Raw genomic sequence first — 24,677 nt, 5'->3', positions numbered from 1 at the left:
GTATGTGAGAGACCCTACAATCTTCAGGATAAACATAATGCTCATGCATGAAGTAATGCTTTTTGCATGTATCAAAGTGCTCATTGCACGTTTTCATCACAAAACCGAGAGTGCTGTGACAAATCAGTGTGTCTGAAAACTGTGCCACACGAGCACTGATGCACCGTGAGCCACAAGTAACATGCCCCATGTGTTTGTTGATGCCATTTAAACTGCCAATATGTATTTTATCTCGTGTAGTAGAATTTCCACATTGATTTCCTTGCACATATTATAAAGTGTGCTTGCAAGCATGAATTACCGGCATTCAACGAAGCCATAGCAGTGAAAACACCGGAACCAATGAAGAGGACAGGACATGGTCCTGTCCTCTTCAGCGCTATGGCTTCATTGAATGAAATGAACCAAGTCTATACTCATGACTTACCAGCACTGTGGGCCTGCAAATGGCACAAATTTTATGGTGACTGCAAGTCACAAGTGCAGCTGGTGCTGCTACCACACATATGTCTCGCTTCTCACACACACCCCATGTGCAATGTGGGTGTGCAATGGCTTCTCTAAATACAACCAAAGCTCTCTGGCCTGGGTTTTGCAGGACCCAGCTTGAGAACCTCGGCTCAAAACTAGTGGCCCGACACCATGAGTTCTGCCACATCTTCACTTTGAGTTCTCTCATCCATTATGAGGCTTTGACACAGTGTTGCATTGTCATGGTCAAGACATTGTCCATGTGAGTTGTGTCAAGGCCTCTTGCGACACCGCCATACCAACAACACTTTAACTAGCCAGGATGGCTCTGCTATTCCCCAGAGGTCAATGTAGTGAAGAAAAGACGGTGAAGAAGCAAGCAAGCAAGCCGCAGTGCTGGTAGTATCCAAAACGCTTGAGCACATACTTGCCCCAATTTTGGCTGCTTGACGCTCGCCATGCCTTGGTGCTCACCCCTGATGTTCCTTGACATTCGTTGACATTACGTGATGTTCATGCATCAATAAGTCCCATCACGAGCTAAACACCCACAATTGCGGAAGGTGAGTACAGTAGACTGCGAGTAAACAAAAATCTCTTATACAGAATTGCTGCTTAAGTGGAACAACTGTCTCTAATATGACTGGTTTCATACCTGAATGATGCAACCCAGTTCACCTCTCAGTAAATGAAACTCCCGTTAAATGGGCCATATTTTCTTAGTCCCTTCAGGGTATGTTTAACGAGTGTCTGCTGCACAACATGAATGTGTTGCACCAGAGGTATGAAGCAAACGTAAAAAGACAAGTAAAGGTGTGCTAATACTGAAACTTCACCTTGAATCAAACACTGCTGAATAGTGGCCAGAAGTATTGAGTATCAGACAACAAAGCATGCATGCACATGGAAGTGTTGATGCTTGATGTAAGGGCCGCTATTCCAACCAGCAGCAGCACTCCTGACAGCAAACAGTGAAAATTGTTCAAGCAGTACCAGCAGTTGATGGAGGCGCTTCTCTTTTTGGCTCTACGGCACATTTTTTTCAATGCCCGCGACCTATGTACTGCTGTGCTTGATTGGTGCACTTAAAAGTCGCGAATGCTATGGGTTCAAAAAAGCTTTAAGCATTGGGTCATTCCACGCCAAACGTCCTAGACATTGCGCTCGACCCTCTCCAATTGTATTGTAAAAAATTGTGGACGTTCATATCAGTGCACTATTTGCCCTCGGAAAGTATTTTTTGGAAAAAAAATTTTCTTGTCTGTTACAGTGATTTGAATTTTGCCGTAGTGGGTGAAATATAGGTTGCGAAAAAATACTCTAAAAAATACAATACTTTACGGAACGCCGTAAATATCTGCTGTTTACTTGAAAAGGAATGGCACTATCTTATTATCGCCCATTGACGACCACTACTTTGTCTCACGATGTGCTTTGTGGTGAAGCAATGCTGCAATTCTGCGTCCATTTTGATTATTTTTTAAAAATTCTACGAACATTACAGACAAAATAGTACTATATCACATGGCTGGATAGCTGGCAGTAAGCGTGTCAAAAAAGTATTGAAGTCGATGACCGAGTAGTTTCGAAGTGGAAGGGGCGCAAACATTGAAAAATGTGTGAAATGCCCCACGTTCAGGCACATGTAGAGTGGTGATGCAGTCCAAGTAAAAATGCATGCTTGGTCTCGTTGGGAAGAGTAAACAAAGGAGATTTATTTGTGAAAGTTTAATCGAAGTGTTTTTTGTTTTAGGCGAGAAACAAAAATTTATGTTGAGCGTTCGTGGCGTGCCTGGGCGCGGGCCTGTAAGTCCGCTTCACTGCGCCGCCACTGTTCCTTGGGGCAACGGATGTATGCAGCGCCCACGCAGGTGGCACGATCGTGTGCTGCTGTTAGTTTTCACGTTTCGACACGCATTCTTCGGCTTTCCGCAGTGCCGCCGACGAAGTGTCAGGGAAAACGAGGGATGATGATGATGATGATATGTGGTGTTTAATGGCGCAAGGGCCAATTGATGGCCAAAGAGCGCCAGTTCATGAGACAAGGATGTGAACAATGGTTGCGGTAAGTAGCTGTATAGGGGCCTTAAAATTCCTCGCGCTAAAGGCGGGTAAAACATATATATATATTAAAATCATGAGAGTGACGTGAAATATGTGCAGTGGAATTAATGACAAGTGGTCGCAAGAATAAAACTATGAAGATATGACATCAGCACCACTGCCTCGTCAATGCCCTTGAGTCCAAGGGCCGCGAGGCAAGTGCTATCTTTAACGTATTCACCGCAGCAGCGACCTCTGTTTAGAGGCCGTGCTATGGATCACCTTGATATATGACATGAAAACTCTGTACATCGTTTAAAAATGCAGACAATGACTGGTATGTAAAAAGCGGGTCCCTACCGATGAACATTGAAGGATGAAGTGGAAATTGCTGTTGGTAGGGAAATGAAAAGTGCTTTTTTCTGATAGCGTCGAGTTCCTTGCACTGGATAATGATGTGAAGGACAGTGAGTGGCTGGCCACATCTATCACACAAAGGTGGCTCGCCACCGGACAGAAGGTGTGTGTGTGTACTGTATGTGTGACCAATCCTAAGTCTGCAGAGTGTAACTTCTGTGTGGCGTGATTTCGATACTGGCGGCCAATTACCCAGATGCGGTTTGACAACGTGTAGCTTATTTCGTGTATGCGTATCCCATGTGGTCTGCCAAAAGGCTCTGAGCTTTCTTTTCAGGAAGTGTTTTAGGTCTAATGGGGGAATAGCTAACGATGTATTGTGACTGTTTTCGTGGGCAGATGCTGCTAGCTGGTCCGCTAACACGTTGCCTTGAATCTCGCGGTGCCCTGGCACCCAGCACACTACGACATGTTGTTCAAGTGCGTAGATCGTGCTTAAAAGAGAATAGAGCGAGACAAAGATGGGGTTTTTGTGTCTTTTCAGAGTTTTTAAAGCTTTTACCACGCTTAGAGAATCTGTGTAAATAACTGCCTTTTGTAGTTTTAATTGATGAATGTGTTTAACGGCCGCAAGTATCGCGTAAGCTTCTGCCGTGAAGATACTTGATTCAGGGTGTAGAATACCGGAATCCGTAAAGGATGGCCCAACGGCTGCGTAAGACACAGAAGTATCGGACTTTGAGGCGTCTGTAAAGAATTCTGCACAAGTGTATTTGTGTTGTAGTTCTAGGAAGTATGTACGGATATGTGCAATAGGCGCGTGTTTCGTTACTTCCATGAAGGAAAGATCGCAGTCTATCAGCTGCCACCGCCACGGCGGTAGTTGTGCAGCGGGAGCCAATAGACAGTGTTCGAAAAGTGGCACACCCGTTTCCTCAGCTAAGCCCCTCACACGAAGTGAGTAGGGCTGTCGCACCGAGGGACGGTGGTCGAAAAGGGCAGAACTAGATAAATCATTTATTGTGGGGTGTGAGGGGTGTTCCTTGTCTGCGTTCACTTTGAGATAGTATAGAAACGACATGTAGGATCGCTGCAGGTGGAGCGACCACTCGTTCGATTCGACGTAGAGGCTTTCCACGGGGCTGGTGCGAAAAGCACCCGTAGAAAGACGAATACCCGAGTGGTGGACAGGGTCAAGCATCTTCAACGCGCTTGGTGTCGCAGACTGATATATTATCGCCCCATAATCTAGGCGCGTGCGTATGAGGCTTTTACAAAGATTCATCAGACACTTCTTGTCACTACCCCACGTAGTGCGTGACAATACCTTTAAATATTCATGGTTTTTAAGCACTTGTTCTTTATATACTTTATGTGTGATATGAAGTTTAGTTTCGTGTCTAGAATTACGCCGAGGAATTTATACTCCGTTTTCACAGGTAGCCGCTGACCATGCAGCTCAATGTCCGGATCGGGATGGAGGCCTCTCTTTCTTGAGAATAATACGCAAGTACTTTTTTGCGGGTTAAGGCTGAACCCGTTCTCGTCTGCCCATTTGGTTACCTTGTTCAAACCAAGTTGCACCTGCCGCTCGCACATTGAAAGGTTGCAAGATTTAAAACTGATCTGCACGTCATCCACATAAGTGCAATAAAACATATTCCGTGGAATACACAGACGTAGGGAATTCATTTTTATAATAAACAGTGTGCAACTCAGGACACCACCTTGCGGCACTCCAGTTTCCTGGACAAATATTCGGGACAAGACATTACCCACTCTAACACGGAACGTGCGATTGGACAAATAGCTTTCGATTATGGTCAACATCTTTCCTCGGACACCTAAGTGGGATAGGTCTCTTAATATTCCAAAGCGCCATGTGGTGTCGTAGGCCTTTTCCATATCGAGGAACACCGAAAGGAAGAATTGCTTGTGAACAAAAGCGTCGCGAATTTGTGCCTCGATACGGATAAGGTGGTCAGAGGTAGATCTACCCTCTCAAAAACCGCACTGGTATGGGTCAAGTGATTTGTTTGCTTCGAGTAAATGTATCAGTCGGCGGTTTATCATCTTTTCAAAAAGTTTACACAGGCAGCTTGTCAGTGCAATGGGCCTGTAGCTCGCAACGGAGGATGGGTCCTTGCCCTGTTTTAGAATAGGAATAATAATGGCTTCTTTCCAGGCCGAGGGGATCTCACCGGAAAACCAAACAGTATTATATAGGGAAAGGAGGGTTTTTTGTGTTTCGGATGGCAGGTGTTTCAACATTTCATATACAACACGGTCGGAGCCTGGGGCGGAATTATTGGAGCAATTAAGCGATGCTTGTAGCTCAGCTATGCAGAAAGGTTCATTGTATGCTTCGTGTTTGGCGGATTTACGCTCTAGTTTCTCTTTTTCGATTCTTGTTTTGTATCGTTGGAAAGCTTCCGTGTAGTGTGACGAGCTCGACACCTGTTCGAAGTGTGCACCTAGGAAGTTCGCCTGGTCTTCCAAGCTGTCACCTTGTATGTTTACTAGGGGAAGTGAATGTGCTTGTCGGCCTGCTACCCTACTAACCATGTTCCAGACTTTAGCCTCCTGTGTATATGATTTAATTCCCAATAAAAATTTCTGCCAACTTTGTCTTCTTGCCTGTCGGCGAGTTCTCCTGCCTTGTGACTTTATGCTTTTAAAACTGTCCAGATTCTCGGCTGTCGGCGAGTCCCGAAGCAGCCTCCATGCTTTATTTTGTTTCTTGCGCGCGTTTCGACACTCAGTGTTCCACCATGGCACACGTCGTTTGCCAGGCAGTCCAGCTGTTTGTGGGATACACTTCATTGCGGCATCAATCAAAAAATCTGTAAAGTAGTCTACAGCTTCATCTATGCTTAAAGCACGCATGTTGGTCCAACTTAAGAGAGCCATTTTACGAAACTGTTCCCAATCGGCTTTGTCAATTTGCCATTTGGGAACCTGCGGAGGACATTCATTAACTATTGGGGTGCTCAGAACTATAGGAAAATGGTCACTTCCATAGGGATTATTAATGACTTTCCATGTTAGAAGGGGCAGAAGTGATGGAGATGTGATGCTGAGGTCTATGGACGAGTAGGTATTGTTCGCAAGGCTATAGTATGTTGGCTCTTTTTTATTCAAGAGACACGTGCCGGAAGAGAAAAGGAACTGTTCAATTAGACGACCTCGCGCGTCGCAGCGGGAGTCACCCCATAGACAGCTATGCGCATTAAAATCCCGAAGTACAAGGTAAGGTTCAGGGAGCTCATCTATTAAAGACTGAAATTCATGTTTTTGCAGTTGGTAATGTGGAGGTATATAGAGAGAGCAAATGGTGACGAGTTTGTTCAAAAGAACCGCTCGAACAGCCACTGCCTCAAGGGAAGTTCGAAGTGGTAAATGTGTGCATGCTACTCCTTGATTAACTATAACGGCTACACCCCCGGATGGCGCGATGGCGTCATCCCGGTCCTTCCGGAAAATAATGTAGCTGCGTAGAAAGTTCGTGTGTTTGTATTTTAAGTGTGTTTCTTGTACACACAGCACCTTTGGTGTATGTTTGTGTAAGAGTTCTTGGACATCGTCGAGATTTCTAAGCAGTCCTCTCACGTTCCATTGTATAATTTGTGCTTCCATATTGGATGTCAGGTAGTGCTGTGTGTACGAGAAGGAAGTGGGTGTTGTTTAGGTCGAAATTTAGAGCTCAAGTAGCAGGGCCGTCGTCGGGCCCCATTATCGGCTTTTTGGTTTTCTTGGCGCGCTCCAGGGAGCTACGCCGCTCTTTCGGTACCAGAGGCACCGGAGTTGTGTCCATTGCCTCGTTTGAGGCACTGGACGCCCGCGTATGCGAGCTGCTGGCTTGTTTGTCCGATCTCGCCTGGCGAGGCGTGGTCGTGAGACCCGACGACCCTGGAGTCGCCGGGATCTCTGGCTTGGCAGGTGGGGACTTCGCCTGGTGTGACGAAGTCTTGGACGCCACCGAGCCGGAGGGCGATGTGCTCTCCTTGGCCTCTACGGTGCCGGAGCTTGTAGTGGCCGCCGGTGTGGTCAGATTCAGAGTAGGCGGGGCAGCCTTCGCTGCTCCCACCATGGGGGCGGGTGGCGTTTGCCTCGGCCCACTGCGAGTGGTCCGGGCAACCGCGATAGGCCGTTGTGGTGCTGCCCCCCGTCGCACCACTTCGGCAAAAGACGTTCTTGCTGGAAATGACGATGAAACTCGCTGTCGTGCTTCGCGGAACGTTATGTTTTCTTTTACTTTTATCGTGAGTATTTCTTTCTCTTTCTTCCAGGCCGGGCAGGCCCTGGAGTACGCAGGGTGATCACCTTCACAGTTCGCGCAGTGAGTCCCATCGCCAGCGCAGTCATCAACAGAATGACCCGTTGTTCCGCATTTTGCACAAGTGAGCTGCCCTCGGCAGCTTTGAGACGCGTGACCAAATCTTTGACATTTAAAGCATCGCCGCGGGTTTGGTATGAAAGGTCGTACAGCAAGCTTGACGTAGCCGGTTTCTATGGTCTCGGGTAGTGTGCTGGAGGCAAAAGTAAGTATCAAATGCTTGGTCAGTATTTCTGTGTTGTCGCGCCTTATCTTGATCCTTTGGACATGAGTGACATTTGAATCTTTCCATCCATCTAGAAGTTCTTCCTCGCTGAGGCCAATCAGGTCCTCATCGGACACTACGCCTTTGACAGTGTTCATGGTCCTGTGCGCGCTCACAGAGACGGGGATGTTTCCAAACGCGACTAGATGTGACAAATTAAGGTACTGTTCCTTGTCTTTTAATTCGAGGAGTAGGTCCCCGCTTGCCATCCTTGTGGCCTTATATCCCGTTCCTATGGTGTCTTTCAAGCACTTAGCAACAAGAAAAGGTGAAATGGCTCTGGCTTTTTCAGATGATTGTTCACAGTGAACCACGTGGTATTTCGGAAAAGTGTCGTTGTTTTTGGGCCAAAAGAATTCAGATGCATCGGTGCGTACCCTTTTTGGGGCACGATCAGTGGAAGAGGGGTTCGAGGGTCCCATGGAAAAAGTCGCTTGTTCGGCAACGGCGCCTACCACCCACCACGGAGCCCAACAGGGGGACGTGGCAGAACATGTAAAAGTCTGCGCAACGCCGGCAGTACGCCGTCACTATAACCTAATATGGTCTACCCAAGGTTGGGAGCCACACACGGTTAACCCTTGCCGCCAGGAAAAATCGGAAGTAACGAGAAGGGAGAAGTAGACAGGAAAGTTTAAAAGTGAGAGAGAAAGACGAAGATGAAGGGAGAGAGAGACAGGAAAAGGCGACTGCCGAATTCCCCTGGGTGGGTCAGCCCAGGGGTGCCGTCTACGTGAAGCCGGGGCCAAAGGGGTGTGTTGCTTCTGCCGGGGGGCCTTAAAGGTCCAATCACCCGGCGTCGGCTCAACCCCCAGGATCCCCTTTTCCCCGGACACGGCAATGCCACGCACGGCTAGGCGTGGGAGGGGGTCGAAACCCCCCCGTTAGCTCGGGTCCGTGGTGTCGCTACACACCAAACGCCTGCTTGCGCAGACGCCCCTGCGGGGGAAAACGAGGGATGGTCAGTGATGTGATTGACTGAAGCTATTTTGGAGCAGGTTTTCGGAGCAGCAAAAAGTGCGTTTTGGAGCAGGTAAAAGGGCTTCTGGAGCAGACAAAAACGTGTTTCAGAGCAGGGAAAACAGCTTTTGGAGCAGCTAAAAGCTCACAAGTGGAAAAATGAACCGTGTGAAGCGAAACAGTCAAATAAGGGGGAAGTCTTTTGAAATAAAAAGTTCTGTCCAATAATGGTTCTTTGCAGAACACCATTGGATCACCGAAGAGCCCCGTAAGCATAAACATTGGCATTGCGGTCTTGTAATGGCTTAGAGTGGCCAAACAAACAAGGCAGGTGGGGTTTCCCAACTACAGTAGAATCTCGGTGATACAAATCTGAAGGGGCAGCGACAATATTCATATCGCCCGAAATTTCGTATCATCAAAAAACTAGCAAAACCTGTTTTCAAACCACGATATACTTACAAAACATTTATTTCCGTCAAATGAACTTGCGTACGCCTTTCTGGGACACACGTGAACGGACAATAAGGGACGGCGCAGCTGGCTGCCGCGAAAGCGCGCGTAAAATCTTCGCATGAGGCCAACTGAAAACTAATTAGTGAAGTCCGCTCCACCACAGTGACAAGCGAGGATAGACACGAGCGCCGAAAAGCTTCGTGCCAGGGCCGTAGGCAGAAATTTTATTCGGGAAGGGGGGGGGGGGAGGCACCTCCTAGATTTGAAGTGGGGCTCTTGGATGTGGGCGTGAAAAGACAAGGACGAAGGGAAGAAGGAAGAAGGCGCCCACATCCAAGAACCATGACAGACCAACAAGCCCGCATCGCTACCCTCGTCAATTGAAGTGGGGGCCGGGCAGGCACATGTGGTCAAGTGTCATTTTGGGCTCTGTATGCCATAGCAAAAAAAAAAACATTTCAAGGGGGGGGGCACTGTCTACACCACTGCTTCGTGTCTTTAATATATAGCCTTTAATCTACCGCTGCGTTAGCCGCGTACCTTCTGAGCTCGTAGTCGCTATCGATGATCGCGTTAATAGCGGCCGTGGTTGCATGCGCGGCCCCGGTTACTGCAAACTGTAGTTCCGTTTTCAATCGGCCGGCGCTGGCCGCGCACGTGCCTTCAAAACTACGTCGTTTGTTGCTATCTATAATCGCATCTGCCGCGGTTTTGTCCGCAGCATTTGCGAGAAGCAGCGTCGCTTGGTGGGCGTTGGACGCGCGGCACTTTCGGAGTTCCGTCAGTTTCGCCCACAGCGGTTGTGGCAAACGATAACCACAGTTCTGACAGTGTGTGCGCTGGCCGCGTGCGTACTTACGAAGCGAAAAGCATGCTGCTCTCGGCCGTCGCTCGACGGATTCGGTACCAAAGTTCGTATCACCCGCCGAGACGCGGAAAAGTGTTCGGAACATCCGAATTTCGGCCCATTCTACACAGTGGAATTCGGCTCGGGAATTTCACGAATTCGTATCAGCCCGTTACGTCTACATCAACGCCTCCTGAATTGGTTTACTGTGGGTTCGCAAAAAGCCTGGATCGGTTTTGGTTGCAATTTTTGTCAAGTCCAAATACATCTGATATGCAGATCTTCGGAGTACACCTGCTGAAGTCCGGTGCTGCTTCGTGGCCTCAATGTGCCTCTTGCTTGTAGCATGTCGCTTTATCGCTGCAAAACCATGCTGTTCGCAGTTAATAGTCTGACTACAGACAATGCAGAACCCACTGCCATCGCTGCCTTGGCGACACTATGATGATATAGTGTCACCATGTCGACACTGAACTTGGTGGAACGACCTGAGGCTTCGAGACGGCGTTACGTCTACATCAACGCCTCCTGAATTGGTTTACTGTGGGTTCGCAAAAAGCCTGGATCGGTTTTGGTTGCAATTTTTGTCAAGTCCAAATACATCTGATATGCAGATCTTCGGAGTACACCTGCTGAAGTCCGGTGCTGCTTCGTGGCCTCAATGTGCCTCTTGCTTGTAGCATGTCGCTTTATCGCTGCAAAACCATGCTGTTCGCAGTTAATAGTCTGACTACAGACAATGCAGAACCCACTGCCATCGCTGCCTTGGCGACACTATGATGATATAGTGTCACCATGTCGACACTGAACTTGGTGGAACGACCTGAGGCTTCGAGACGGCGATACATGAACAATGCGAAAAGCAATTTCCCCCAAGAAACGTGTAGCGATAAGCTTTTTGTTAATCCCGCCGAGGACGGAATAATCTTTGTTGATAGCCGTTCCACGGCGAACCTAGTTTTCCACGAGTTTCGCTCATCGACTGGAGTCACGTTCCGTGAAAATCCTCAAACACAAAGCTGTCAATTAACTGCGCCAGTTCACGGCTGGTGCGAAGCTTGTCCGCCATCTTGCCAGCTTCTCTGTTTGCGATAACTGCGGTTAGGAGACTAAGTGCTGTTATTTCTGCTGTGTAGCAACCCCTAACCATGATTAAGGTTGTCCGTGTGACAGGGGTATAACACTAGTTCGAGTAGCGGAACTTAAAAAGGGGGCAAAAAAAATTCGGCAGATCCCACGTACGTGGGAGTCGATGTTATGCGAAGCATGTGGCGAGTAGGTGACTGTGACGTAACTTTTTTTACTGAGCGACACGTTACAAAATGACGCTAAAGATCTGTATGTATTTTATACGCACATATATGTATATGTTGCAGAGGCGCATATGTGTTATATAACCAGTTTACGGTTGGGTAACGCTGCCAATGGCAACGTGGGTATTACCAAAACCAGAAGCGGTAAGCTGATATGTAGTGCTTATACGTGTCCCGAGAACGCACGCACGTTTCACGAACCCGTGTGCATGTGTGCAAAAAGTTCTTGACAGTTCTTGATCAAGGGCATCATCACCATGATCAGTGGGCACCAGCAGCTGGTCATGACTTGTTAAAGGATCCGGTCGTGATCGTGGTGACGAGCGGCCATGTGTAGTGAGTTATGTGGTATAGTAGAGCTCACGGAATTCGTGGATGCCTCGGTCATTTCGTCGACAAATTATCTGTCGACGTAGCCGGCGACATGTCCGAACCTGAAGCCACCCTTCGTGTTGGTGAGGTAGAGGCCGTCGAGGCTGGTAGGCCTGGATAGTGCTACGTAGACCAACTTCAGTGGATGGTGTTTGTAGTGTTCGTAGACCACCTGGGCGTATGTGGTCTACGTTGCCCAGTCTACAAAGCGGCTGTCAATTAATCTGGCATCATCCTCGGTCAGCATGAGGCCATCGCCCAGCCTCGTAAGAAATGAAGAGGACACTGCGTCGTTCTGGTGGACGAGGTGCACTTTACGGTGCGGTTATGTGGATATCATATGTACCTCTCGGTAATGTATTCCTCCGGGGTCGAGCAATGCTTCAATATAGCTTCCTGAATCATAGGAATACAAATGTAATGTTCATTAGATGGCTATAAAAGAGAAGCCAGCACTGGAACTACAGACGTTCATCTGCTATGAGGCCTCTATCGTAGGAGTACACATCGTAGGAGTATCATGTAGTGTTTATTGCTGTCTTGTAAAATTAGATAGCCAGCACCACAACCACAGGTGACGTTGCACCGATGGCACGCCTGCGTAGGCTGTTTTTCCAAACCAGTTTATAGACCTGGTGTGGCTCAGTGGTAGAATACGTGATTGCCACGCAGAATGCTTGGGTTCGATTCCTGCTGGGATCCTAATTTTTATTCTTTCCATTCGTTGAGTCAACGCTACCGATGTTGGTTTTCCTTAACGCTCTAGCATTTGTGTTACCAATGTCTGTTCTCGCCGTTCCTGGGTAGATATAAACTGTCAATCACCTGTGGCGCATACCCGTACACCGCGGCCCGTGGTAAACGGGTATGTGCCACACGTGTCTAGTGGAAAGGGTTTGACGACGTACGCGACAGGATTTTAACGTTATTGATGTCATGACCCGGTAATCATATTCATCAAATCCTCTTACCCTCCCATGCAAAGTTTGGTCTACACCAAGTTAAGGAGGTGATCTTGAGAGTTCCCAGACGTAGGCGGCTAGATAGATAGATAGATAGATAGATAGATAGATAGATAGATAGATAGATACGTAGATAGAAACGGTCAAAGTGCCAGAGGTTCGCTAAGAAATGCTTCGCATTTAATAAGACAGGCATGGACGTCACTGTACTAACAACTGAAATTTTACTTCTATGTTGCCGCGGCGGTGCGGTCACATCAGCGAGCCGCTCCTTCCAAGGTGCATTTTTGGGGGGTCACGCCAATTTGCAGCAGTCTGGAGAGGGTTATGTCGGCCCCCTAAAAGCCTGAGCAAGCCAAACCAGCCCTTAACGAGCCTACCCATCAATCTGCGTCCGGTCAGGTCCCCCAGAAAGCGCCGGGCAGCGTGCCGCGAAAAATTATGCACGAACCCATTCCTCTCGCGGCATGAAAATGTTGCCGCGCGGCAGCTTTGGGGTGTCGCGTTTTGCCACCGGCGGCGCGCTGCGCACGTTTTTCCTAGAGTTACTGTATATGCTACCTTTAGGTAGCAGAGTTGCGCATAGGTCTGGCTAGCAACCACAGCTATGCGGCGAAGACGCGGTCCGTTTTTGCAGGCGACATGCCTACCTGGTCACCGATCGGCAAGTCTGGCGTGTCGAAGACCGGTGATTAACTTTACTGTGAATGACTAGTGTCAATCCAGTTCGCTGCAGCGGCGCGATCGAGAAATACAAGAATTGACCCGAGCGTCAGCTTCTCCGCAATGCTTGGTTGCTAGCGGCGCGTTTGAAAGACGGATGCGCAACTCTGCTACCTAAAGGTAGCATATACAGTAACTCTAGTTTTTCCGCTAGTGTGCTCATACTTTGGCGCAGTTTTGGCACAGAACAGCGGAGATGTAGCAGGATGTAGCAGGTTTCAAGTCTTGGCGCAGTTTGGCGCAATTGGCGCAGCTATCACATCACTGGATGGTTCGTTTAAAATAATTACAGTCGATCCCGGATATATCGAACACGGATATATCGAATTATTGGTTATATCGAACAGTTGAGAAATCCCCTTGAGTTTTCCATGCAAAAGTATGGGGTTGGTGTGCACGTATATCGAACTCCCACACAGCGAAACATCCACTATATCGAACGCTGCCCCGCGCCGAAGCCCAGCAACTGCATTTTTCTTAACAACTATTGATCATTTTTCGGCCGCGTTCTTATAAGTTCCAATCCCTCGTCGCGCGCAGGTGACGAAATTGCGTTGCTCTAGTTCGTTGCGCAGCGCTTGTCAGTTCACCGGTATATTTGACGCGCGGTCCACAGGTTTTAACGCATGGGCTAGTGTTTTTCAAAGAGGCTGATTGCCAAGGGCACCAAAATGAGAATTCGAAGTGACTTCGCAGTCTTGTATTGTTTGCATTCCCTTCCTTGTCTCTTCGCGCACGATGGCATGCGGGCCCGCAAACCATGGCCTTCGAGATTCGCAACCTCGTGACGCATTTTTAGTGTCTTCGGTTTTAAAACGCTAATCTCAGAGGCTACGCTTTTTTTCGCATTTCTCACCAAAGTAGCGGCTGCCTTTTGCAAAGCCACAAGTGCCATCGCTATCGCCAACATGTCGACGGTGGAGAAATGTTTCTTCGTGCAGCGGTGCAGCGTTGTCGCTTGCAGAATATGTACTGTGTGTACTTCGCGCTTTGTTCTTGATAAATCGTCATTCGGGAGTCGAACTAAACATTATCCCACTCGTAGCGATAAAAATGATGACCGATGCTTGAAACGACGTCAAGTAAAGCACCGTCGTGCACTGTTTCCTTACGGGCCTTGGTGCCAGGTGATGACTTCGGGCGCGTCATGACCGCCGACTACGGCGCACGGTGCGTCAGTGAATTTTGCGACTTAGCGTCTCCGGGCGCCGTATCGGACGGGAGCACAGCGAGTGACTTCATCAGTGCAGATAACGACGTAGCTATTTCCGACTGCATCGATGCCGAGATCATAGCTGACGTTGCCGGTGCTGCGGAAATGGACCCATGCGGTTTGAAGATGCCAGCCGCCGCTACCACCGCTAAACCCTTTACCGCGCTACAGAGCTCGCATCAGCGTTCAGCGTCGATCACCGCTGTAGTGGCGGAAGGTGCTGAATTTACTTATTTGGAAAGCTTATATAATATTGACGATGACATGATGAATTCACGGCGCGCAAGAAGCAAGACAAGTTGACGGACTTTTTTCATGCGAAATAAAGTGCGCTAACTTGCAAAAGAAGTTCTCGCCTTGTTCTTTAGCATGTGTGAGCGAATCGTCATGTTCGCGCTTTTTACGATTTCAGAAAACTGTGTCGAGGCCTGCAGTGCTTCAATTAAAGCCTTAAATACGCATATTTCGTATTTCGAATTATCGATATATCGAACTATTTCACAATCCCCTTCGAGTTCGATATATCCGGGATCGACTGTATTATATAATAAAAGTGGCTAACAGGCACCGGGAATACACTTATAATTCTTTTTTATGGGCAGCTCGCTTGAACGTGACTCGCGTCATTCGTGCCTCGGAGCCGAATGGTGCTACGTATTCTTACGCTCGGATCTTCGGCAGATGTGAACTTTGCTCCGGTGATCGCGTCGCCGAGCGAGCACGCGGCACTCGAAGGTTCGTCTTTCGGCTGCATCCCTTGGCAGCGCGTAAGATAAACATTGCGAACGGTGAGTATACTGCTATTGTGTCATATTTTAGACGGAGAGCCTGTACAACGGATACCGAAAGCGATAAAAATACAAAGGGACGAAGCCGCCTTTAAGGCGGCTTCGTTCTTTTCCAATGTCTATCGCCTTCGTTTAGTAATCGCAAGGCGATTACTAAGATGAAGGCATCGCATGCAGCGTGGAAGAAAGTTGAGCTCTCAGCAAGGTTTGAGTGCAATCTCTCTCAAAGGTACGCGCACGTTTCACCATTTCGTGCCATCATCACTGACCACTCTTAATGCCGGACTCACCACCTACTCAGTAACACAGGCATTTCAAGTGGCGAAGACGATACGTCGGCAACGGAAGTAAGAACTGCAACCTCCGCAGAGATCGAAAACACAACCCAAGCTCTGCATCTGTCGTACGTGTGCATGCAGTTACGTGGCAATGAAATCGTGCTCTGCTCCGACTACTAACCGGCAGCCTTTAGTGCCCTTCCAAAACATTCTGCCAGCCATATACACTGTTTGCAAGTTTTCAGCAACGTGAAAGCTCACAGCAGCACACAACTGTGCCACCCGCGTGGGCGCTGCATATTTCCGTTGCCCCAAGGAACAGTGGCGGCGCAGTGCAGCGGACTTACGGGCCGGCGCCCAGGCACGCCGCAAACGCTCAACATAAATTTTTCTTTCTCGCCTAAAACAAAAAACACTCCGATTAAACTTTCACAAATAAATCTCCTTTGTTTACTCTTCCCAACGAGACCAAGCGTGCATTTTTACTTGGACTACATCACCACTCTACATGTGCCTGAACGTGGGGCATTTCACACATTTTTCAATGTTTGCGCCCCTTCCACTTCGAAACTACTCGGTCATCGACTTCAATACTTTTTTAACACGCTTACTGCCAACTGTCCAGCCATGCGATATAGTCCTATTTTGTCTGTAATGTTCGTAGAATTTTAAAAAAATAATCAAAATGGGCGCAGAATTGCAGCATTGCTTCACCACAAAGCACATTGTGAGACAAAGTAGTGGTCGTCAATGGGCGATAATAAGGTAATGCCATTCCTTTTCAAGTACACAGCAGATATTTAAGCCGTTCCGTAAAGTATTGTATTTTTTAGAGTATTCTTTCGCAACCTATGTTTCACCCACTACGGCAAAATTCAAATCACTGTAACAGACAAGAAAATTTTTTTTTTCAAAAAATACTTTCCGAGGGCAAATAGTGCACTGATATGAACGTCCACAATTTTTTACAATACAATTGGAGAGGGTCGAGCGCAATGTCTGGGACGTTTGGCGTGGAATGACCCCATTCAATCACAGCTGCACTTTTAAGGAGTGCTATCCCCCCATACACAGAAAAAAAACTACATGTGTAAAAGTTTGTGGAGTTCGTGAAGAAGTGGTGCAGCAGCGGCAGCTGCAGCGTGACATAATTTTCACATGCGACACCAACTGCGAGATTTTAGCATTGAATAACTTGGAACCAACTGTGAATACTGGTGGGCTTAGACACACTTAACCAATATAAGCATTTATAAACTTAAAAAGAATCCATGCAGAATCTCCTCTGGGAGCTGTCCAAGTGTAGAGTTATATCGTAGGTCACAGCCTTCCCTAGAACATGGTTTTTGGGTGGCATCAGCATGGCATCTTTGTTCTTTTTTTTTTCTAGTGCTTGTCAGCGTCTTGAATGGCCCCGTGGCACAAACGTGCCATGACCACCAAAATGTGTGTTTAGCATCAAATTTTCACACCATTGGAATTTTCTCAATGTCCTCCATGTCAGCTTACATCTCATCCTGCAGTGGGCTTTTATTCCACCCCCGCTAAAGTCAGTGAATCCTTCAAAGAAAGTGTTCTCATTTTACATTTGTTTTGCACAATGATTACAACATATTCATATGGTTCATCACACTGTGCAAACGTGGCCCAGTGGTTAAAGGGGCCCTCCAAAACTTTGCTCTTTTTTTGTTTTTTTGGAAGTACCTACAACACTATCGTCTGCATCAACGCATGGTGGCGTTCGCCAGAACTACTGAGGGTGGAAATGACGGCAAAGAGCGCCGGGCTATGATTGGATAAATGTAACAGTAGAAGTGATCGTGGCATTTCATCAAGGAAGAGGTTATTACTGGGTGTTATATTTCTTTTGCATGGTTTTCTTTTAATGCCGAATGGACCAAGTCTCTCAGATTTCTTTTCAGTTCGAATACGACCTCCGAAGCAAGCATGAAAAAGTGACCCCTTTTTGTGTCCACTCAGGATGTGGAGCGCCTGGCACACAATGTGCTGAACACCACTGCACTGCAAGAAACACCACACAGGAGATGCTCCACAGGACATTGCTCTCAAATTGAAGGAAAAATGTAAGTGCTGAAATAAACGTCGCAACGAAAAAGAGATCACTACAACTTGTAGGAGTGCTATCACCCACTGTAAAGTCGTTTGGCCGCAGTTATCAGTGGCGCTATGATCGCACGATGTGATAGACCGGCAATCACCCCTTTTCCCCTTCCTTAAAATGGGCCGTTGGGAGGACACTCTCCCCAGTCTCGCCCGAATGCTCCGTGAACGTCTCGTTACTCCGCGCACCTCTCGGCACTAGGCCTCTCTGTCGCGCGGAGCTTCTTCAGACCCCACAAGCTACAAAATAAGATAGAATATTATTGAGCACTAACAGACAATAATGCCAAGGAAAGTATAGGGGATGTTATTAGTAGTAAATGTAAGGTAAATGTGAAGACAGAAAAGTGGATGAAAAGATTACTTGCCGCGGGCAGGGACCGAACCTGCGACCGTCGAATAACGCGTCCGATGCTCTACCAACTGAGCTACCGCCGCGGCCATCCCTCCGTCCACTTTATAGGGTATATATGTACATTCGAACGGAGCGTCAGTCAGCGCCGCCAGTAGCCATGACGGCGAGTGTGGAACACTCTTTTCTGCCTATTGCCATCACTTAGCACGTGAACTTATTACGAGCTGGCAGCTGACCAATAATCCCTCGCATACTATCTGAAAGCATCAAGTCTGCCAGAACGAGACCCTCGCTATGAATGAAGGAAAGAAGTGTTAATTTTAAGGGCTCGTTTTTTCTTTGTTATTACACAATATTGTCACGTGGTCGTGACGTTGACGAAGGCAGCAGTCAGCACGTCAGAGATGAAACTCTTTATTTCGCCGAACTTGTGGCCGGCAAACTGAAAGTACAAACTACAGCAATACACTGATAGCGGCGAACAGAGCGTCGACCGTCGATCAACTGACAAGCGGTCAAGCGCGTCGGCTTTTATACAGGCGCTATCAAACTTTCCAATGATATCACTGGTGGCGGCGTTATCTCTCGACAAAGCTGGAGCATTCGTGTGCGGCACGCAATCTTAACGAGACGTTCTAAAACAATCACGAAGCTTCTTACACATCGCGGCGCGGCCTGCGCAGCGCATTGCCCACAGTCTTTGTGGGTGATGCTTCAACTCATGAAAAATAAGACGCGCGGCAATGCCACCCTCTGAAAAAAAGCATCGACGCGATGCTAAAAAGCAAAACAAGAATACATGCAATACTAAAGAAAACTGATAAAGCAAGCAAACATTAGAGTCGTCAGGTGCGTTAATGAGCATAATACGGTTTAAGGCACACCACATGCACGACCTCGGGTCGAGCTCGGCGCCTCTGAGAGTTCGTGATGTCATTGGGGACAACCTCGTAGTCGAGTTCGCCGAGACGTCGAAGTACCCTGCACGGTCCGAAGTATCGTCGAAGAAGCTTCTCGCTCAGTCCGCGTCGTCGTATTGGCGTCCAGACCCAGACACGGTCGCCGTGCTGGTACTGCACGAAGCGTTGTCGAAGATTGTAGCGACAGCTGTTTGGTGTGCTGCTGGGTCTTGATGCACAGGCGGGCGAGCTGTCGAGCTTCTTCGGCACGATGTAAGTAAGCGGCAGCGTCGAGATTTTCTTCGTCGGTGACAATGGGTAGCACGGCAGTCGAGCGTCGTCGCCGGGCTCCTTCCATAGACCAACTTGTATGGTGTCATCTGCGTTGTTTCTTGGATGGCCGTGTTGTAAGCGAAGGTCACGTACGGAAGGACGGCGATCCACGTCTTGTGCTCAACGTCAGCGTACATGGCCAGCATGTCGGCGATGGTCTTATTTAGACGCTCGGTCAGGCCATTGGTCTGCGGGTGGTAGGTGGTGGTGCGGCGGTGGCTCGTCTCGCTGTATTTGAAGATCACCTGAGTTAGGTCTGCAGTAAAGGTGGTACCTCTGTCTGTGATGAGGACCTCTGGGGCGCCATGACGCAAGACGATGTTCTCCACGAAGAACTTGGCTACCTCGGCGGCACTACCTTTGGGCAAGGCCTTTGTCTCGGCGTAGCGGGTGAGGTAGTCAGTTGCTACGACGATCCACTTGTTGCCGGAAGTCGACGTCGGGAACGGCCCCAGTAGGTCCATCCCGATTTGCTGGAACGGCCGGTGAGGTGGTATGATTGGCTGCAGAAGTCCCGCTGGCCTAGTCTGCGGTGTCTTCCGTCGCTGGCAATCTCGGCAAATCTTAATGTAGTGGGCGACATCGGCAGCAAGACGTGGCCAGTAGCATTTTTCCTGTATTCTGGCGAGCATGCAGGAAACGCCAAGGTGTCCAGCCGTCGGGTCATCGTGTAGGGCTTAGAGGACTTATGGTCGCAATGCTGAGGGCACCACGAGAAGGTAGTCGGTTCGAAGTGGCGAGAAGTTCTTCTTCAGGAGAACGCCGTTCCGTAAGAAAAACGACGGCAGTCCTCGCTTGAATACCTTCGGAACAACGGCGGTCTTGCACTCGAGGTACTCCATAAGGCACCCCGGTTCCGCGTCGGCTCGTTGCCTTTCGGCAAAGTCGTCGGCACTTATAGTTCCGAGGAAGCAGTCATCGTCGTCGTCTTGCGATGGCGCGTCGATGGGGGCACGAGACAGGCAGTCGGCGTCAGAGTGTTTTCGTCCGGACTTGTACACGACGGTAATGTCGAATTCTTGAAGCCTCAGACTCCCTTGTGTGAGATGACCTGAAGGGTCCTTCAAGTTAGCTAGCCAACATAAGGCGTGATGGTCACTGACAACTTTGAAGGGCCTGCCAGAGAGGTAGGGGCGAAACTTTGATGTAGCCCAGAGGATGGCAAGGCATTCCTTTTCTGTTGAATAGTTGGCTTCTGCCTTGGATAGTGACCGGCTAGCATAACTGATAATCCTTTCAAGCCCGTCAGCCTTTTGTACAAGGACGGCACCAAGTCCTACGCTGCTTGCGTCGGTGTGCATTTCAGTATCGGCGCAATCGTCGAAATGCGCAAGTATGAGTGGTGTCTGCAGGCGTCGTTTAAGTTCTTGAAATCCTTGCACTTGCGCCGTTTCCCACCTGAATTCCACGTTAGTCTTCGTGAGAAGCGTCAGTGGTTCGGCGATCCGTGAAAAGTTTTTGACGAAGCGTCTGAAATAGGCACATAAGCCGACAAACCGGCGCACGGCCTTCTTGTCGGTAGGTGGCGCGAAGTCAGTGATGGCAGCTGTTTTCCGTGGGTCTGGACGCTGACTCGCTGATCATGACGCAGAAACAAGAGCTCGTCGCACGCGAATCGGCACTTTTCTGGCTTCAGGGTTAGTCCAGAGGTCTTGACTGCTTGAAGTATTGCCTCAGGCCACCGGAGATGCTCGTCGACGGTCGACTAAAACACGACGACGACGTCCAAATACACAAGGCACGTCTGCCACTTCAATCCGGCCAGCACGGTGTCCATGACACGCTGGAACGTCACAGGTGCCGAGCAAAGACTGAAAGGCATGACCTTGAACTCAAAGTGGCCGTCGGGTGTTATAAAAGCGGTCTTTTCTCGGTCTTTTTCGTCTACTTCAATTTGCCAATAGCCGGTCTTGAGGTCCATCGACGAAAAGAACGTCGCGTTGTGAAGTCGATCCAGGGTGTCGTCTATCTGTAGGAGGGGGTACACGTCCTTCTTCGTGATTTTGTTCAGGCGCCGATAATCAACGCAGAAGCGCAGTGTCCCGTCCTTCTTCTTCACTAACATCAAGGGTGACGCCCACAGACTCTCGGACGGCTGGATGATGTCGTCGCGTAGCATTTCGTCGACTTGTTTCATGATGGCCTCACGTTCTCGCGTCGAAACTCTGTACAGGCTCTGACGAAGTGGCCTGGTACTTTCTTCTGTTATGATGCGATGTTTTGCGACCGATGTCTGCCGAAGTCTGGACGACGATGAAAGGCAGTCCTTGTATTGCAGGAGCAGGGTTTTGAGCTGGTCTTGCTTGACCTTCGGAAGGCTCGGGTTGACGTTGAAATCTGGTTTGGGACCTCGATTCGTCGAAGCAGGTTCGGCAGCATCGAAGAGGGCGAAAGCATTGCTGGCAGCTACACATTCGTCGATGTAGGTGACCGTCGTACCAAAGTTGAGGTACTTATATTCATGGCTGAAGTTTGTCAGCACTACCTTTGCTTTACCGTCACGCAGCTCAGCTATACCTCTTGCGACACAAATTTGACGGTTCAGGAGTAGGTGTTGATCGCCCTGAATGACGCCTTCAAGGTTCGCAGGTTTTTCGGTGCTGACGGAAATAATCACACTGGAGCGCGGCGGAACGGTAACCTGCTCTTCTATCACATTCAATGCAAGGTTCCCTGGCATCGCGTGGGGCGGGAGCGCTTTGTCTGAGGTTAGCGTTACCGACTCAGACCTCAGGTCGATGACGGCGCCGTGGTCACTTAGGAAGTCCATTCCAAGTATCATATCCCTGGAGCAGTTTTGTAGGATTACAAAGCTCGCAGGATAAGTCCGGTTATTGATGGTGACTCTCGCCGTGCATACACCAATCGGCGTTATTAGGTGGTCTCCAGCTGTCCGGATTTCGGGTCCACTCCAAGCGATCTTTACTTTCTTCATCTTGGTGGCGAGTGGCCCACTGACGGCAGAATAGTCAGCCCCAGTGTCAACGAGGGCGGTGACATTGTGGCCGTCAATGAGAACGTCGAGGTCGCCAGTTCGTCGTCTGGCGTTGCAGTTAGGTCGTCGCATTGGGTCACGGCTACGTCGGTTTGTTCCACTGCTTTCCCGTTGCGCCGTCACACCTTCTTCGGTCCGCGAGGTTTCGTCGGCAGGGCTTCGTCTGCCTCGCGTCGTGTTCTGCAGGTCTCGTCGCGTTGTCGTCGTCAGCAGCCGCAGAGGATCTTCGGCATTTCGTCGTACAGCAACCGCACCTCCATCGGCTGCTGCCCTTAGTTTTCCGGATACAGGCTAGGCAACCGGCCCCGGTTTGGGCCAGTGTACTGCCGACGGTGCGGTGACATGTAGCGGCCGGGCGACGGCGAGTGGGAAGGTCGTCGTTCTTGCCACTGTGTTCCAGTGAGGTAGTCGTCGATGTCGCGAGGCCGTTCGCCTGACTGTGGGCGCGGCGCATTGACAGCGAATCCGCGTAGCCCCATCTGTCGGTACTGGCAGTGGCGGTACGTGTGGCCGGCCTCTCCGCGGTGGTAGCAGAGCGGGCGGTTGTCAGGGGTGGGCCAAACATCGGTCTTCCTTGGGGCGTAGCGCGGGGCATAGCGCTGGGCGACAGGAGGACGGTAGGGCGTCGGTGGTGGTGGCGGTGGCGGCATCTGGTGACCGAACTGTGGCGATGTGCTGTCTCGACGTTGTTGCGGAGTGGGCACGGGACGGCGGACTGCAGCAGCGTAGGTCATGGCCTCCGGATGAGGCTGCAGTGGTTCGGGAATTCCTAACGCTTGCTGAACTTCTTCGTGAACAATTTCGTTGATTGAGTCCACTTGAGGCTGTGGCGGGGGTAAAAGCTTGCGCAGTTCCTCCCGCACGATCGCTCGAACCGTTCGACGCAGGTCGTCGGAGCAGAGTGGTTGAACGTCTGCATACGCTGGCGTCGAGTGGCGATTGAATTGTCGGGTGCGCATCTCCAGCGTCTTTTCAATCGTCGTCGCTTCGGAGATGAATTCCTGGACAGTACTCGGTGGGTTCCGCATCAGACTTGCGAACAGCTCCTTCTTTACTCCTCACATGAGGAAGCGAACTTTCTTGTCTTCCAGCATTTCGGGGTCGGCGTGGCGGAAGAGTCTGGTCATCACTTCTGTGAAGAGCACCACAATTTCGTTTGGTAGCTGCGAACGGCTTTCAAGCAGCACTTCGGCCCTTTCCTTGCGGATGACGCTCATGAATGTAGCGAGGAACCTGGTGCGAAATGTGTCCCACGTTGTCAGGGTTCGCTCTTGGTTCTCGTACCAGGTGCGAGCGGCGTCTTGCAAGGCGAAGTACACATGTCGAAGCTTGTCTTCGCTGGTCCACTCAGTGAAAGCGGCGACTCAATCGTACGCTTCGAGCCAGCTTTCCGGGTCTTCATGTGCTGAACCGCAGAAGGTTGGCGGCTCCTTGGGTTGCCGGCACAGGATAGGCGCAGACAGCACAGCGGCTGTCATCGTCACTGCGGTCAAGGTCGGGGTCTTGGTCCGCCGGGTCTTTTCAGGTGAAGGCACGTACTCTGGCCGTAGACCTTGTTGTCTTCGGCTTGCTCGCTGCTCAGGGTTGCCCTCGATGTCTTCCTCGCGACTTAGGCTGGGTTCATGGCTTGACGGCGGCGTCCTGTACATGAAAGAAGCAGCACCTCCACCAGAGGTCACGTGGTCGTGACGTCGACGAAGACGGTATGCACTGATAGCGGCGAACAGAGCGTCGATCGTCGATCAAATCACAAGCGGTCAAGCGCGTCGGCTTTTATACAGGCGCTATCGAACTTTCCAGCGATACCGCTGGTGGTGGCGTTATCTCTCGACAAAGCTGGAACATTCGCATGCGGCGCACAATCTTAACGGGACGTTCTAAAACATTATACCATTAAGTAATGCATACACTCAATGATGCTACTGAGGACTGTTGATTTGGGGCAATTTTTGGAGCAGCGAAATTATCATTTTGGAGCACTTTCGAGTAGCAAAAATTTTTATCTTGGAGCACTTTGGAGCAGGTAATTTTTCATCTTGGAACACTCTGGAACAGCTCATTTCAAATCCTGGAGTACACTGGAGAAACATGTCGCATTTACAATCAAGCATCTGAATTAATTAAGGGGCTCTTATGAAGAGCTAGGAATATTTTGAATCATCACAAATCTGACGGACAAAATCACCTGAGGAGCACTCCATATTTCACTCGATAATGAAAAATTAATGGCGCCATGCCCTTGATTGTTCTCAAATAACCTCGCCAATGATTTTTTTTTTTGAGACTAGCAAATAAACAAAACACTGGATACTGAAAATTGTACTTATGAAATAACACTTTAAATACATTTATGTGGTTATCAGCAGAAGTGGAAGACAAACACCATGAAATACAACAGTGCTTCAATCACATAGTCACCAATGCATTCCCCAAGACGACTTAAAGACGAAAGCCAGGTTCTCCTCAATCGATTGTATTGTTGAGCACAACACTCGGCTAGGCTCAGAACTTGTTCCGAAACTCCTTCCTCTCTCTCTCTGAGGCCTCTCCGTGCTGTAGCAAGCGCATTCTTGCAGTGCTTTCAGACTAT

The 24,677-nt window shown here is 49.3% G+C and overlaps 1 protein-coding gene across 1 annotated transcript in view; it reads right to left on the bottom strand.

Moving 5' to 3' along the window:
- LOC119382356 (fat-like cadherin-related tumor suppressor homolog) overlaps window positions 1-24,677 on the bottom strand; it is a 912,235-nt gene that overhangs the window by 678,285 nt on the left and 209,273 nt on the right.

This window comes from Rhipicephalus sanguineus, chromosome 2 (genome assembly GCF_013339695.2).
Source record: "Rhipicephalus sanguineus isolate Rsan-2018 chromosome 2, BIME_Rsan_1.4, whole genome shotgun sequence".
Taxonomy (NCBI): Eukaryota; Metazoa; Arthropoda; class Arachnida; order Ixodida; family Ixodidae; genus Rhipicephalus; species Rhipicephalus sanguineus.
The sequence above is the reverse complement of the archived record's forward strand: the minus strand, read 5'-3'. Positions and strand labels throughout refer to the sequence as shown.